This window comes from Bidens hawaiensis, unplaced genomic scaffold, assembly GCF_021521415.1.
Source record: "Bidens hawaiensis isolate Kalapana, Puna unplaced genomic scaffold, B.hawaiensis_p1.1 tig00002525_1, whole genome shotgun sequence".
Classification (NCBI taxonomy): Eukaryota; Viridiplantae; Streptophyta; class Magnoliopsida; order Asterales; family Asteraceae; genus Bidens; species Bidens hawaiensis.
The window spans coordinates 1,541,043-1,558,023 of NW_027491138.1; the positions used below are offsets into that span (position 1 = coordinate 1,541,043).

General features: G+C 36.3%; 1 long non-coding RNA gene across 1 annotated transcript; it reads left to right on the forward strand.

The window, feature by feature from the left end:
• Positions 1-5,912: 5,912 nt before the first annotated feature.
• On the forward strand, positions 5,913-16,748 carry LOC143619902 (uncharacterized). The gene is made up of 4 exons (XR_013151254.1): positions 5,913-5,966; positions 15,615-15,688; positions 16,367-16,468; positions 16,641-16,748. It is a non-coding gene; the product is annotated as an uncharacterized LOC143619902 (long non-coding RNA).
• Positions 16,749-16,981: the final 233 nt, after the last annotated feature.

Sequence of the window (16,981 nt, forward strand, 5' to 3'; positions counted from 1 at the left end):
TACAGTTTGTATCCATTTTAAAATCAAACTAAGCTCAAATATTGGTCGGTAATTTTACGCTAGCAATTTAAAATCAAAACAAAATTTGAGCGTAATTAGGAAGGGATTCATTTCAATACAATTTCTTGTTTTTGATTTTTTAATTTGAAACAAAATCAATTGTGATTGCCGAATAGAAGGTACTTCTTTACGCTCATATATACGGGAATCATCTGATTTTCTCAATTATGGTTTTGATTACGGTTGGATTGACATGTAATTTTGTATTACGCTCAATCAATCAATTGATTGTAACCGATTAATTAGCTTGCGAAATTAGATTTAGGTTTATTTACGAATCTACAACCACCTGATTTAATTTAAAGGTGGAATCTACACTCAATATTTTCTCTTACACAATGTACAACAACTTATCATTGTAAGGCTATCTGTTGTGGCCTGCCACCCATTGTAAGGCTATCCGTTGTGGCCTGCCACCCAGCTACGAGCAGCCTGGTGCGAGCCACGTCGGCCAAAACACCACGACGTCCTCACTTCACCACTTGCGCGAGCGGGTGCCACGACTCCAGGCGAGCGTTCTCGCTTGGGCTAAAGGAGGAAAATTAATGGGTTGGCTCGCAAATGGATGAATTCAGCAGGCGCAAACGACAACGGGGTGAATTTACCGGTGGTGTGACCAACAAGGGTTGAAGGGTTGGATCCAGTCAATGTCACGTAACACAATATGATTGGATGAATTCAGAGCCAACTTTAACAACAAAATCATCTGGTCTCTATATTGGGAAAAAAAAAAGTTAAAACTGTACTTTAAGAAAAGTAAAAAAAAAGTTAAAACTGTACTTTAAGAAAAGTAAGGATGGACTTAACTCTTGTCGCTTTTCACCTGCAGTCACTATTGACTTGTTTGTTAGGTATAGAAAGTAGACGTGGCTAGGTTGCACTTGTCGCTTTTGAATTGTTTGCTCGATGTGGTATTTATGATCTCAATGTACAAAACAATTACTTGTTTATTATATCTGTGTCCAAGGATATGTTCCTAAAAAAAAAACCAAAAAAAAACACACTAATTAATGTTGTGTTAGTAAAATGACAATTTTACTGAGGTCAAACTATCCAAAAAAAAAAAGATGACTAAGTTAAATGCCGTGTTAGAAAAATGATCAGTTGCCCCCCTGAACCCTCTCTTGGTTCTGTGGATGCATTCGCACATCTAGCACACATTCAATGCATAGAATATGTATAAAATAATTGCAAGTTTACAACAAATTGTGTATAAAATAGTTACTTCTACACTGTAAAAACTTAATAGTGGTTTCACTTTTAACTTTTGCACGTTGACATGATATACAAAATGGATTTATTAAACTAATTTTAAAAGACTTTAAAAATAAACAAGTTAGCTAAATATGCGCCGACTCAAACTTGTTTAGACTCAAACTCAACTAGTTCAGCTAATTGTGTTTGCGATTGGGAGCTGAATTTGACTTAAACTTGTTTAGACTAAATCCGACGTTGTAAATTTCGTGTATCTATGTTATAAGTTAACCATCAATTCATGACTATACTTACCAATAAAAATATGAAATATGTAATTGTGTGTTATCAGCCTATCATCCCTTGTAAACATTTTTAATAACTAAAAAAAAAGTATGTTCCATGTATTTTAGTTGAAATAACCTCTTAATGCGAGTAAATAATTAAAGGCATAATTGAATTTATATGTTAGAAAAGAATAAGTATGAGTTGTATAACCGTAAACTTACACTGTAAATTAAAGTAGACTACGAATTGACATTTCAACAATGAAAGAAATATGTTTTGTTATTTACTTGTCTTCTATTGTACATTATTGAATTTTTTTTGAGTCAAATCCTTCTCTGACAAAATTTCCACATGAGAATGAGCGCACATCCAGTGAACCTATTATATATATATATATATATATATATATATATCATCCTCTTTATTTTATATATCACCAAACTTTTTAAGACATGGTTGCACTAAAGGTGGCGATGGCGGCATCCACGGGAACCTTAGTGAGGACGCTGTTTACCGTGTTGTTTTGCGTGATGGTAGCTTCGTTTATTTACTTATTCCTTTTCGGCGACTACCTATCTTGTTTTGACTTGCATTCAAGGTAATTTACATAACAGAGCTTATATTATCTTGATATTAATTAATGACACGTATAGCAACAGTTCTTATTTCTCGACTGCGTGTTGTCGCTGAAGCCGGGCTACGAATTCATCTAATAATATTGTGTCATGCAGCGCTGACTGGACACTCGCTGAAGCCACTGCTGAAGCCGCCTGAGCCTGTTGTGGTCCAGGCGAACGGTGGCTTTAGCAAATTATTTGATTTTTTTTAATATAACTAAAAAACTATTTATATAATATAAAAAACATTAAACATCTTAATAACACAAAAAAATACAAATTAAAAAAAATTAAATATCCTAAAAATATAAAAAAATTACAAATTTAAGAGTAAAAATACAAATTTATTCCCGATCTCTGCCGTCTTCTGCTCTTCGCCTTCGTTCTTGATCTGCTTTGATTTCCTCAAGAACAAGCGCTTGTTCTTGTTCGAATACCTCTCGGCGCATGGGGTCAAGGTTGGTAAAATCCTTGGTAAGAAAGTCTAACTTCCTAAATCTGTCTTTTGAAACTTTCACCCTAGCCGCTGCCTCGATCCTACTCGATATTTTGTGTACATCTTCGACAAATTCCAGATCAACCTCGATACTTGTGGTTGATCTTTTTCCCTGGTCCCTTCCAGGTGATCGTCGTAGGACCTGTGGTTGATCTTCTTGCCTGAACACGTTTAGTTCGATCCCTACATGAGCATCTGAGCTACTAGATGAGACAGATGCACCGGACGAGGTAGATTTCATATGCTTTGTCATTGAACCACCATCAAGGTCCAATGCAACTAACTCGACCCATTTCGAGCACGACTTGAGTATTTGCCACAAGTCGTCCTTGTCCCACGTTTTTACCATTCCGTACTTGTTGGACACTTCGGCTTTTCATTCGTCGCATGCGAATTTGTAGACTTGAAGATCATCGCTCCCGCTCGGTCGCATACAACGATTGTTTCTGTTATGTAAATTTATAAAAAAGTCCGACAAATTTGCGAGTTTCGGATCATCTTCCCGATATCATATTGTTGTACGGTCCGCACTTAGCACCATCCTATAGAACAATTCTCGCACCTTTCCCTAAAATATACGGTGCTTTTGATAGTCCGCTGCAATTAAATAAAGATAAGTTCCAAACGAATTTTTAAAATTTTATACGAAACAAAAAAAAAGGTTTAAACCGGCTTGTCGATCTTCAGGTATTTCAACCCAAGCACGACATAAAGCCTTTTTCTCCTCTTTTAGCCAAGGAGTTGCTTTTCTTTTTTGAACGACTTCCTCGGCTGCTCGACTCGAGCCTCCCGCTCTTCCTTGGTTCTTTTTTTGGGCTCGTTTGCCCTTGGCGGCCTCTTTACGAACCACTTGTATCTCTGGAACAAAAAAGTCGGGAGACGGTGGTGGCATTTGACTCAAGTTTTGTTCCATCTCGGTGGCGCCAAACACGTTGTCGTTGTCTTGACCAAAGGGCATTTCCGGTCGGTAGCAACCAGCCAACCACCCCATTGTTCCATCCTTTTAAAAAGGTAGATGAGTAATATGGAATATATATTTTTTGAAGTAGTGTAGAGATAATTGAGAGTGCCGGTAATTTTTTAAACTTAACGGTGGTTTATATAGGTAAAAAATAAAAAAAAAAGTTTTTTTTTGTTCTAACCCAAATGCAACGGTCAAATAATGAATCCCGATGCCCAAAGTTCTCTTCAGCCACCACGACTCCACTCGTGGCCGCTCGCTCGCAGCTCCACTTGCAGATGGCCGTTGTGGTTTTCGCTACTGATGTGGCTAGTGCCACTCACTCGTGACTCCACAACACAGAGTCTTAGCGCCATGCAGGTAGTCAGGTACACCGCTGCCATGCGGGCAACTTCTGAAGTCCTCTATTTCGGTTACTTGTTTCCAATAAAGATGAGAGAGAGATTAAAGGGGAACACATAGTGCTATGTAAATGAAGGTTTGCATTAAAAAAAATGAAAAAGAAGGGCGTGGGCTGTTTGAAGGGAATGAAAAAAAAATTACTTCTGTTTTTTTTTTGAGGAAAGGAGTTAGCAATTTACTTTATAATTAAAAAAATTATTAACTCTACAATTTACTTTTTTAATTCAAAACATGAATTTTAAAAGTTGAAATGAAAAAGAAAACAAAAATATTAACACCTATTTTAAATTTATAATTTATTTTAACACTAGCAGCATGATCTAATGATGTATTCCCGAATTTAACTAATATAAAAAATATACTTTAAGTTATATATATATATATATATATATATCAAATCTATCAAATCATATATTAAATTAAGGGAAAATTCTTAAAATAGTTATTTTTAGATAAAGAAGTCCTAAAATAGTCCATTTTTTTCTTATAATTATTTAGAATTTGAACTTGAGAGAGACTTTGGGAAAAAAAAATTATTACGATGTAGCAGGCCAAATCTTAAAAGAAAGGGAGGGAGCATGTAAGATTTGAGAAAATATTGAGGGTAAAGTTCAAATTTTTTGAAATATTAAATGAAAAGTTCAAATCTTTTCTAAATCTTTTTTTCTTATAAAACAGTCTCACAAGACTGTTTTTTTACGTTTCCTACCTGTCCAGTTTATATTTTCAAAATCTTGAAAAAATATATTTTTTACAATTATACCCCTAAACCAGCATCACTACCTTGAACCACCACCATCACCGAGGCCGTCGCCCCCACCCCATCACCACCATATGGTAGTGACGGTGATGGTGATGGGGTGGGGGCAACGCGTCGATGATGGTTGTGGTTCAAGGTGGTGGTGGTTCAGGGGTATAATTGTAAAAAATTTATTTTTATAATAATTTGAAAATATGAACTGGCCAGGTAAAAAACATAAAAAAACAGTATTAAGAGACTGTTTTATGAGAAAAAAAGTTTAGAACATTCGATATTTCAAAAAATCTGAACTTTACCTTTAATATTTTATCAAATCTTACATGCTCCCTCTATTTCTTTTAAGATTTGGCCTGCTACCTCATAATAATTTTCTTTTCCAAAGTCTCTCTCAAATTTAAATTCTACATAATTCTAAGGAAAAAAAGGACTATTTTGTAAATTATCTCATTAAAATGGGTTATTTTAAGAAATTTTCTCTTAAATTAATGCCGTTCAAAATAAGTATGTCAAATCAATTTGTAGTCCACTAGTTGCTAGACATGTGGCAAAGAAATTTAGTTGCAACTGGTCATTTGGAGACGTAATTTCATGCAACTTCTGGGAATGGAGACTCGTCTAATTAAAAAACAGTAATATCTTATGAGAGCCATTTTAACTCATAACTATTTTTATATAATTCATTAATTTGATTAAAATACATATAGATTTTAAGAATTAATTTTTTTTTCAGAAAAATGATATTAGTAGTATTTTGTCTAAATGCCTAGTACACATATGCACATGTTCAGTTTTTTTTCCCGTCAAACATTTTATTTTTAATTCGTGCGTATAGCATGCATGATTACGTTCATGTGTGATTATTGTACTTTATACGTAATTTTTGTCCATATTTACAATTATGACATCACGTATTATGTTTATGTCACCATGCTTTTTTTAGTTAAAATCACTCTTGTGCATTTTGTATGATAAACAATTATGGTACAATAACCCACACACATATGGATTTATTTAAATGCGACGTAGAGCTTGCAGAATTAGTTAAAATAATTATAATTGATGTAATTTTGTGTGTCATTAAGATGAAACAACTTAATAAATTGAACTGAATATATATATTCTCAAATTTGTTACAGGTGGTCGATACAAGTAACGGCAGATTTTACAACATATGTTGTTGTCATAGGGGTATGATTGCTATTGCCTCTTTGCCAATTAATTGTATTTGTTTCATTTAGTTTACTTCCGCTAATACAAAACCGTAATTTTAAAAGCTTTTATGATTTAAGGTAGTCATTGAATAAAATTTATGCAAACACGTGTACGTCATTGACGTGGAAAAAGAAAACTTTTCAATATATATTGTATTTTAACCTTTTGTCGCAAATTAAACCAGTATATAAGACTATTAGGTATGAAAACCGTTTTGTCAGTGAAAAGCTGAGGTGACGGGCGGTGCCGCTGGCAAATACCACCCCTCCCTTATTGGTGCCACCCAGCGGTGAAGAAATTGGTGAAATTTCACCTAATAAAACACCGCTTAAATCATTGAGAGAGAAAAAGATGCCTGTAGAGGTTGAAAAAGGTGTAAGGTTAAATATGTCACACCCCGCCTTCGGGCTTAGGCGTGTGACTCACAGTTGGTACCACTTTTGTCAATTTATCAAAGTTTGTAGTGGAAAATGTTATTTTAAAATATTTACTTACATAACATAGGGAATTAAATACACTTGTTTGTTTTACAAAATTACTTGTTTAAAAACAAGTTTAATATATATATATATATGCCTCAATACAAAATTAGCTAAGCCACCAGCTGTAAACTATGTCTAGTGTTCTTCTATCTCTACTGGCATATCCTTCACTATTCCTTACTCCTGGTTACCTGAAAACAGTTTCAAAATACGTCAGCTATATGCTGGTGAATACGCTGACTCAATAAAACATTTCACAATTCGTAATGACACAACATCAATAGTGTTCAACGACTCAGTGGGTCTCAATCCCATTTCATCGGAACTAAACATACGCACAAACCACATAATCGGACTTCACTCGCCCTAGAAACAGTCACTTGCCTCATGGTCAGTATGTCTGTAGTGTGCCCACTACAGTACATATATGTAATGATCTAGACATTTGTATTTTAGTCTGAGTGTTTAGTACTACCTTGTATCAAAACGTTTTAGAGGATTTGAACCAACCCTCATGCAAATATTTCCATAACTCTTTTACATATGGATAACAGTCCATAGTTTTAAAGAGTAAATATCTTTTCAAAATATACAGTACATAGACGTATTCACGACATAAAACATTTCACACTATAAAAAGGTTTGGACGTATTTACCTTTTGATATATCAATGTATCTCACTGACAAATGCCTGCTCTTTATCTCAGACCTATAGTACGAGAATAATATTTCATAAATAACTAGCTCTACAAATCTAGCTTTTAGACCTTTAGTTTTTTTACATAATCTTTACCTTGATGTTCTTTTCTTTTAGAAAACCCATACGTATACTACGTTTCTTCATGTACGAGAATAATATTTCATATATATATCTAATTTCTTATTTCATAAGAAATATATTTACACGATAATAAAGAATAATATTTTATCCATAATCTTATCTTATAAAAGCTTATTACAATTACTTATCTGATCAAGGTATAGACTATATTCCTGACTAAGGTCTAAGCCATATAAAATAATAGCTTAAGCAGAACCCCTACCTTATGCGGGTATTTTATTTGCCTAAGCTTTGCGCGAGCAGCACTTCTACTTCCTTATAACGTACTGAAGCTTAAATCGTCAAAACCTTGTTTCGAACTTGCTTAACACATCTACGAGTCGTTAAAACTTCAGTTCTTGCACGAATTACGAGAAATCGAGACCACAGAACCTCACAATGGTCGGGCACGTTTCCCCAAGGTTATGTGTGTGAAAGTTAGTGTGAAATTGGGATGAGAATGCTTCAAACCCGTAGCCCCCTTTTATAGGCAAAGTTTTGGGGACTGTCGCGTAGCGCAACGCCCTTTTCCTTGGGCCGTCGCGTAACGCGACGCCGCAATTCACAAGATCTTGCCATGTGGTTGATCCGGTTACTTAACCGGGTCATCGCATAGCGCGATACCTCTGGACCATCGCGTAGCGCGACGCCCCTTTTTCTAAACTCATGGGAAACTGCATCGCATAGCGCGACGGGTCTGGAAATCATAATTTTTATTTTTAGTCCTTGAACTTTAGTATCTTGTCACTTCTTGGTCTATCTTCCACAGTGCCAAGTGCGCCATCAAAACGCCACATTACGCCCATCGTCCGGGTCCGTGCGCGTGCGCGTCGGGTGCTTCGCACCCTCCGCTAGAACTAGTGAGAGTGGTTAGCCCCATAAGAACATTAATATCAAAAACTCCTTCCTTATAAAGTGCTTCAATTCTTTTCCCACTTTCCTTACTTATTCCCTTAACCTAATAGACTTTCTTTTCTTTATCATACCTTTCCCATTACCTTTCTCATAATTATTTTTGGTTCTTTATCTTTATAAACTTGTCAAATTTGGACCTAAACTTTGTGGGTGTTACAAAATATGAGATTGTTATTATATCTAGTCTTTGTTTCGGCTGTATATTTTAGGACTGGTACCTGATAGAATGGTAGGGAACAAGTAAACAACATAATGAGACCTCATATGGACTGAATAATGACCCATTTTGTATTTTGACCTAATTTTATTTATCATTTGGGCCTTATATGATCGGTAATACGGTTGGTTTAAGATTTTGGTTGCTTAATGCTTTTATCCTTTAGTAAGCTATACTTTAAAAAGGAAAAATAATAATTTGTTTCTAATAGATATAACAATAGGGTAAGGTTAAAATAAAAACCCATTTGAGTTGGGAAAACCCGTGAAAACCATATGTAACATCATTTTTTTTGTTACATGTAATATATGTTGTAACATTTAATACAAAACATCGAAACATCAAAAAAAAATGTTTTGCTATTTTTTAACATTTTTTTACTAATTTTTATATATGTTTTCTGGAGAGAGAAAAAATTATATTTATATTTACATTTTTTATTTACTTTAATTGCGGACCACAAGATTTATAAATTAATTAAAAACATGTGATTGAGAATGAGTTTTTAGAGTTTTCACAACTTAAGTGGGTTTTTATTTTATACTTAGCCTATAACAATATACTTTTAACAGTTATAATATATATATATATATATATATATATATATATAGGGGAGGGTTCAAATGAAAACCACTTTCTTAAAAACTATAAAAACCACTCTTAACCAATCATATTATTTTGTTTATTGGTTTTTATTTTTATTTATAAAGGGCATATTTGGAATTTTTGTTCCTATCTTTTTGGAATAAGTCATCTCTCCACATAGTAAAATCACATAAAATCCCATAAAAGTCGTTCCAAAAGAAAGTAAAACCACCAGTACCACATAATCTCAAATGGTGATTTGGTTTTATGATTAAAAATATAGTGATATTCAAATGTCATTGTTCAAGAAATAGGTCTCACCATTCAGCCTCTTGAACACATCATCATCGGAAAACATCGAAAAGAATGAGCACGGCCGCCTAAGATTGACGACTCTGCGGCGAAACCCTAGACACAACCACCGCAAACTACTCATTTCCGTCACTACTGAGTCGATCCATCTCTTACAGCCGTTAACCATCTTCGATCTGCTCCTAGAGGAACAACTCTAGAAACTGTCCTTCGTTGGAAAAAGGACCGGAGTTTGAGACTGTTCAACACCGTCGCAAGATTTTTTTAACAATGTGCATCCTTTTCATCTCATTTATTTCTGATGCATGCAATTGGTATTTAGTTTGTAACAATTTCTTCTTTTAAATAGTGTTTGGTTACGGTCTTATTTAGATTATTTTAAATCATTATTCAATCTAATGTCCAACTGGCTAGTTTCATGTTGGTGATGTTACGTTAAATTTTGCGCTTATTCTTTCGTAGTTTCTTTGTTTATTACACACATATATTGTCGAAACATGAAATGGATCTGACCTGATCCATGACGACGTTTCCACGGATTTCGAGATGAACGAACCACGTCTTGATCTTCTTCTCCGGTTGCTTGAGATCTGCGATGGCTTTTCGGGGGTGTGGAGGTGACTGCTAAGAAATCTCGAGGATCTCTTGTTTACAGACACAAAAATAGTATGATGGTGGCCCTTATTGAGAGCAACAAACCCCCCTAATAAGGAGGTGGAGACCTCCTTATATAGGGAGCCTCATGGCCACCATCATGGTATCCTAATGGGCCTAGCCCAGTTAGGGTTACCTCCACAAAACCCCCTCAGCCCAATAACATTGTATTAGTCCATATAATAAAATAAGCCAAACATAATAAATTTAGGGTCGTAAAACCGGGTTTAGTACCATACCCCTACAAGCCCCCCAAGTCCAGTGTTGCTCCTAGGCGTGCAAGCGTTTAGGTGGAGCGCTGGACTTCGTAAGGTGTGTTAGGATATGAGGCGGCTTTTTCCCTTTTCTTCGGCCTTGTCTTTATTGTCTTTGAGTTTTGAGAGGTTTTCTCCATGATGGTGACATGTTGTGATCCTTATGATAATAATGGTGCACTGGCATGAATAAGATATAGCACGCATCATAACAATAGTGGCGCGGGGCCTGATAAAAGATAGAGCGCGCATCTCGATAATAATGTAATGCAATTCGCGCGCGAGGTAGCTTATGAGCTATAAAAAATAATGAAGCTTGCGCGCGAGGCGACTTACGAGCTATAAAATAATGAAGCTTGCGCGCGAGGCGACTTACGAGCTATAAAAATAATGAAGCTTGCGCGCGAGGCGATTTACGAGCTATAAAATAATGAAGCATGCACGAGTTGCGGCTTATGAGCTATAATATGATGATAATGACTGGCCCACAAGGGCCTCTTCTACGCAGGATGACTATCCCAACTTGTTTTCAAAATAATAATGGAGGCACAATCGGCCAGATAATAATAATATCCTAGGTGCTTGTGCGACTCGTAGCCGAACCTGCAAAAACATATCAACTAAAAGTGGATGTATTACAAGGTTCCCATCCTCGGGCAAATTATGAGGTGTGCCCAACCTACGTTGGCGCGTGGCCGTTTGGGATATTATTAGGCTCCCGCCCTAAGATTCGGATGTCTTCCATCGCGATAATGTAGTGGTGGTATACCACGATAGTCCCCTAGTTCATTGCTGCTAAATAAGGTTGTCTTTATCCTGATTTGGATTAGACTATTGTCTCATTTGTTGTGTCGCTTACGCATAGGTTTTGGCTTTGTGTCATGCGCAGATGTTTCATGCGCTTGCGCATAGGCTGTGTCATGCGCCACGCGCAGATGTTTCATGCGCTTGCGCATAGGCTGTGTCATGCGCCACGCGCAGATGTTGCATGCGCTTGCGCGTAGACTTTGTGTCATGCGCCACGCGCAGATGTTGCATGCGCTGATGTGATATGCGTGAGCATGTGATGCGTAAGCATATGTAATATGCGTGAGCATATGTGATGCATGAGCATATGTGATGCGTGAGCATATGTGATATGCGCCACGCGCATAGGTTTTGGCTTTGTGTCTTCATGACATCCTGATTTCAAGCCTCGTCTATATCTTGTGGGTTGACCCGCCCCGCTCGATGTTAAGGCGGGTGCATACCCCTTCAAGCCCCCCAAGTCTAATGTGTCTTGTCTTTCGCGAGCGAGGTAAGAAATTAGACTTAATAGTTTGCCTCTGCACGTTCCTGCCACCATTTCGAACATCTGGGATGGTTGCATGGAGTTCGTAATTGCCAGAGTTAGCGTTGAACTTCAAGAAGGTCGCATGCGTTCCGTGACGGCGGAGTTTTACCCACCGGATCAAGTTGGTGGAATGTGATACGCGACTGCGCGCAAGCATCATGGCGGTGCGCATGTAGAGTGGCGGAATGGTTGATCCGCGGTGGCGCGCATGCGACGTGGCTTGTGTTATAAGAGGTTTAATTATGATGGCGTATTGAGCGGAGCGGAGCCGCGTTCGGTCTTGTATTTGGCGCGAAGCCGTATGGGTTTATGAGGATTCGCAACCTTTAAGTTTGGCGCGCGGCCGATGGCCGTATGGGTTTATGAGGATTCCTAACCTCTAAGTTTGGCGCGTGGCCTTATGGGTTTATGAGGATTTCCAACCTTTAAGTTTGGCGCGTGGCCTTATGGGTTTGAGGATTCCCAACCTTATAAGTTTGGCGCGTAGCCGTATGGGTTTATGGGGATTCCCAACCTTTAAATTTGGCGCGTGGCCTTATGGGTTTATGAGGATTCCCAACCTTTAAGTTTGGCGCGTGGCCTTATAGGTTTGAGGATTCCCAACCTTTAAGTTTGGCGTGTGGCCTTATGGGTTTATGAGGATTCCCAACCTTTAAGTTTGGCGCGTGGCCTTATGGGTTTATGAGGATTCCCAACCTTTAAGTTTGGCGCGTAGCCGGGAGCGCGCATGCATGGCGGAGTTGAGCGCGCATGCATGGCGAGGAGAGCGCGCACGCATGGCGAGGTTGAGCGCGCACGCATGGCGGAGTTGAGCGCGCATGCATGGCGAGGATGAGCGCGCACGCATGGCGGGGTTGAGCGCGCATGCATGGCGGAGTGTAATCGCCGGGAGCGCGCATGCAACCCGCTGTGGCGGAGAGTAATCGCCGGGAGCGCGCATGCGACCCGCTGTGGCGGAGAGTAATCGCCGGGAATGCAGAATCTGAAGCTAACCCCCAAGGCTTTGATTGCGCCTTGCGGGGAGCTTTGCTTGCTGAAGCTGTTTGTGAAGATGCTCCAAAGATATATTCATAGATTTAGAGATTTTGAATATCCACATCAGGTAGGTTTTATGTAAAAACCAACAGATCTGAGAGGATTTAAAGGTCTATGAATATGAAAACGTGACTATTGCTCAAACGAACCCAGATCTGAAAAAACCATAACTAGATCTGGTATATTTCACTTAGAAAAGCACAGATCTAAAGGTTTTCCCCAAAGTTTGGTGGTATTTCTCCTTGTATATTTCTAGATCCGGAAATATTTTTAGATCTGCGGATTTTTGGACTTCCATAGAACAGATCTGAAAGAAGAAATCATAGATCTAGAGTATTTGATGAACAGATCGGAGGACCGAGACGAAAATCTAAGGGTAGCTCGTTGCGGTCCCATGGATGGCGCCAATGTCGAAACATGAAATGGATCTGACCTGATCCATGACGATGATTCCACGGATTTCGAGATGAACGAACCACGTCTTGATCTTCTTCTCCGGTTGCTTGAGATCTGCGATGGCTTTTCGGGGGTGTGGAGGTGACTGCTAAGAAATCTCGAGGATCTCTTGTTTATAGACACAAAAATAGTATGATGGTGGCCCTTATTGAGAGCAACAAACCCCCCTAATAAGGAGGTGGAGACCTCCTTATATAGGGAGCCTCATGGCCACCATCATGGTACCCTAATGGGCCTAGCCCAGTTAGGGTTACCTCCACAAAACCCTCTCAGCCCAATAACATTGTATTAGTCCATATAATAAAATAAGCCAAACATAATAAATTTAGGGTCGTAAAACCGGGTTTAGTACCATACCCCTACAAGCCCCCCAAGTCCAGTGTTGCTCCTAGGCGTGCAAGCGTTTAGGTGGAGCGCTGGACTTCGTAAGGTGTGTTAGGATATGAGGCGGCTTTTTCCCTTTTCTTCGGCCTTGTCTTTATTGTCTTTGAGTTTTGAGAGGTTTTCTCCATGATGGTGACATGTTGTGATCCTTATGATAATAATGGTGCACTGGCATGAATAAGATATAGCACGCATCATAACAATAGTAGCGCGGGGCCTGATAAAAGATATAGCGCGCATCTCGATAATAATGTAATGCAATTCGCGCGCGAGGTAGCTTATGAGTAACCCGAAACATATATGTAACATCCATAAACTATGTGCATGTAGCTTGACAAGATACATATACGTAACGTGATACATATACGAACTTCTACAAGCTACATATATGTAGCATGTCGAGTTTTATATATGTAATATAATGTACGTAAACATACATAAGTTTATTCCACCATTTACATATATGTAATATGTAACTTAATTTGTATGTGTTTTTTTAGTGAAAAGATCTAGGTATTATTTTTTAATTTCCATCCATATATACTAGTTTGATTTTTTGACAAGAAATTAGAAGAGAGGAGCGAGAGAATAGTGAAGAGTAAATATAGGAATATAATGGTTTCTAAATTAGTGTTTTTTTCCCTGCCGGATTTACCCTTGCCTTATTAAAATAATCACATTAAATTTGCATATATTTACTTAAATTCCATTGACTATATTAGCAATGGCCTAGATTGATTTAAATGGTTTTCTAGAAAACTATGGTTTTCATTTGAACCATCCTCTGTATATATATAGGATCAGGATCATGTGAGAACTTTTTGGGAATTGAGAATCATTTTGGATCACAAAAAAACCCAAAAATAAAAAAAAATCATAAAACAAAAAAAAACATAAAAATAAAAAAAGTAAAAAAACCAAAGTTCTTATTTATCATCCCGGTTTCTAAAAAAAACGTAAAAAAAAATTCTCGGTTCAGCTAAATTATACATATATGTATAATTTGTACATATATGTACACATATGTTTTTTTTCCTATACACATATATATAATTTAAGGTAAATGAAAATGTACATTATATAACTAGAGCTTAAATGAAAGTATACATATGTGTATAGGTATAATACGAATTAAAAAGAAAAAAAAATCGGTTTTTTTATTATACATATATGTATAATATGTACACACATGTTTTTCCTATACACATATGTATAATTTAAGGTAAATGATAATGTACATATGTGTATATTACGTAACTAGAGATTAAATGAAAGTATACATATGTGTATAGGTATAATACGAATTAAAAAGAAAAAAATTTGTTTTTTTTATATATTTTTTTTAATGAAACCGGAATGAAATATAAGAATTTTGGTTTTTTTACTTTTTTAAAATTTTCGGTTTTGTTTGTTTTATAATTTTTTTAATATTTTTTTAAAGGGTTTTTTTTAATGGTTCAAAATGGTTCTCAAAGTTCTCAATTTGTCAATGGTTCTCTTAGGATCCTTACCCTATATATATATATATATAGTGTACGGTTCAATTTGAGTAGGTTTGGACTAAAACCGAATAAAAATCTAAAACTTCGGTTCATATATATTAGCTATAAATCAATATTTTTTATTAATTAATATTTTTTGTGATATTAGTTTAGTATATTAAATTTAAAATATATTAAATTAATTTTTGATATATAAAGATTATTATTTTATTTGAAAAAGGAAGAATGTGGTTAATTGGTGACTATTTCCATTGTATAGTAGAGTGAAGTGTGGTATGATGTGACAGTGTAAAGTAGGAAGCAAAATGGCATCCACTGATAGTTTAACAATAACAGCTAATAATAAAATAAAATAAAATAACTGAAATACAAATAAAAATAAAATTATGTTAATATTAATAGTGTTTATTCAAATAATAATTAGAATATTGTGTATGAAACGCATAAGAACTTCTTACGCAAGGTTTGCATAGACAAATGCATGAAAACTGGTTCATGCGAATGGATTTTTTGGCCATTTATTTTGTAGCCAATACCCGTCACAAAAGGTCATTTTGCATTATCATTGAGCGTCTTTAAAATATCTATTGTAATTCATCTCTTATTGATGCTATATTTATAACTTTCCGGTTCAACTATGGACTCATATGCTCTATATATATCGATATTCTTTAGGCATGGGTTGCATACAAGGAATCAAGTTGGATTAGAGCCGTTGTTGTGATGGTTACAATGTATTTTATGGGAAGGTGATCTTGTTTATGCTTTCTTCCAAGTGAAATGTTTAACAAGTTCCCCACGTGACCATAAGTTTTCGATAGCATATTTGTTGTGTAACTCAAGAGCTTTGCCCCTATGTGCATGGGCCCATGACCGGCTCAACCTCTTTGGCGCATAAAGAGATGTCTAAAAACGGGGCCTTTATTATAAAAAAGTTATTTTGCTTTCACTCCAAATAAATCAAGATATCATCATTTTTTTAAATACAGAAGTAATGCAGCCTACGTATTTAAACGAATAATTTACCCACTTGTTTGAAAAGGCAAAATAACTTTTACTTCATCTTTCTACAGAGAGAGGGGTGATTAGATTTTCAATATGTTCACGGTACTCGAATATGTTCCTTGCACATTTCTGGTCCTAATTCAGTTTAAACTCACTCAAATTACATACGCCAATCCAAATTTCAAATTACAGATGTATAATTATTAATTTTGTTATAAAAAATTCGAAGCCTTGAAAGTGAGGGCCTAAAATCATAACCGCATTTCACTCCCCATAAGTTCGGCCCTACGGGGCCACATGTCAACTATCACACAAATTGCCCAATAACAAAATTTATTGTATTCATCATTTTTCACCTAGATCCTAACAAGACTTGGTATAGTCTAATTAAACGCACCTTTTCTTTTTTAATTTTTTTATAGCGTTAGTAGCATTGGATACATCCTTACGCAATTCTACAAGTTGTCACCTGAAGAATACTCGAATGACCCATTATACTTTTTGTTAGCAAGACGTCAAAAAAGGTAATGAATAACAGAATACAGTGTACTTAACTGATATCCTTCTTGAACTCCCTTTTTGTTTTGGCATGCAATCTTTTATTTGCTTTAAACGTTAATTTTAGGTTAATCTTATGATTGTTACATGCATGTGCTAAGATATTTACATCTAATTGGATTCAAATATTTGCCTTAGGGAGGTTAGCAAAGGACCTTCAGTTGTTGCTGCAAGGATCATCTTTTCGGTATTAGGTTGCTTGGTGTTAGGAGTTCTGATTTACACGATTATTATTGAGTTATCGCCATCCTACAAATACTTTACATCGTAATTATTCTAACTTTTTTCACATGAAATTAGTTAGTATCTGGTTGAACAGAAACCTAACCTTAATAGAGTACAAATTAATGTTGATCGACAGGTGCGTGGCAACAAATTCAATCGACATATATATCCACGTTGTGATTTTCTCAGTATGCCTTTTTACACTCATCAAAGTCTATCAGAACTTACTACTACGCATATGTTAATAGAATACA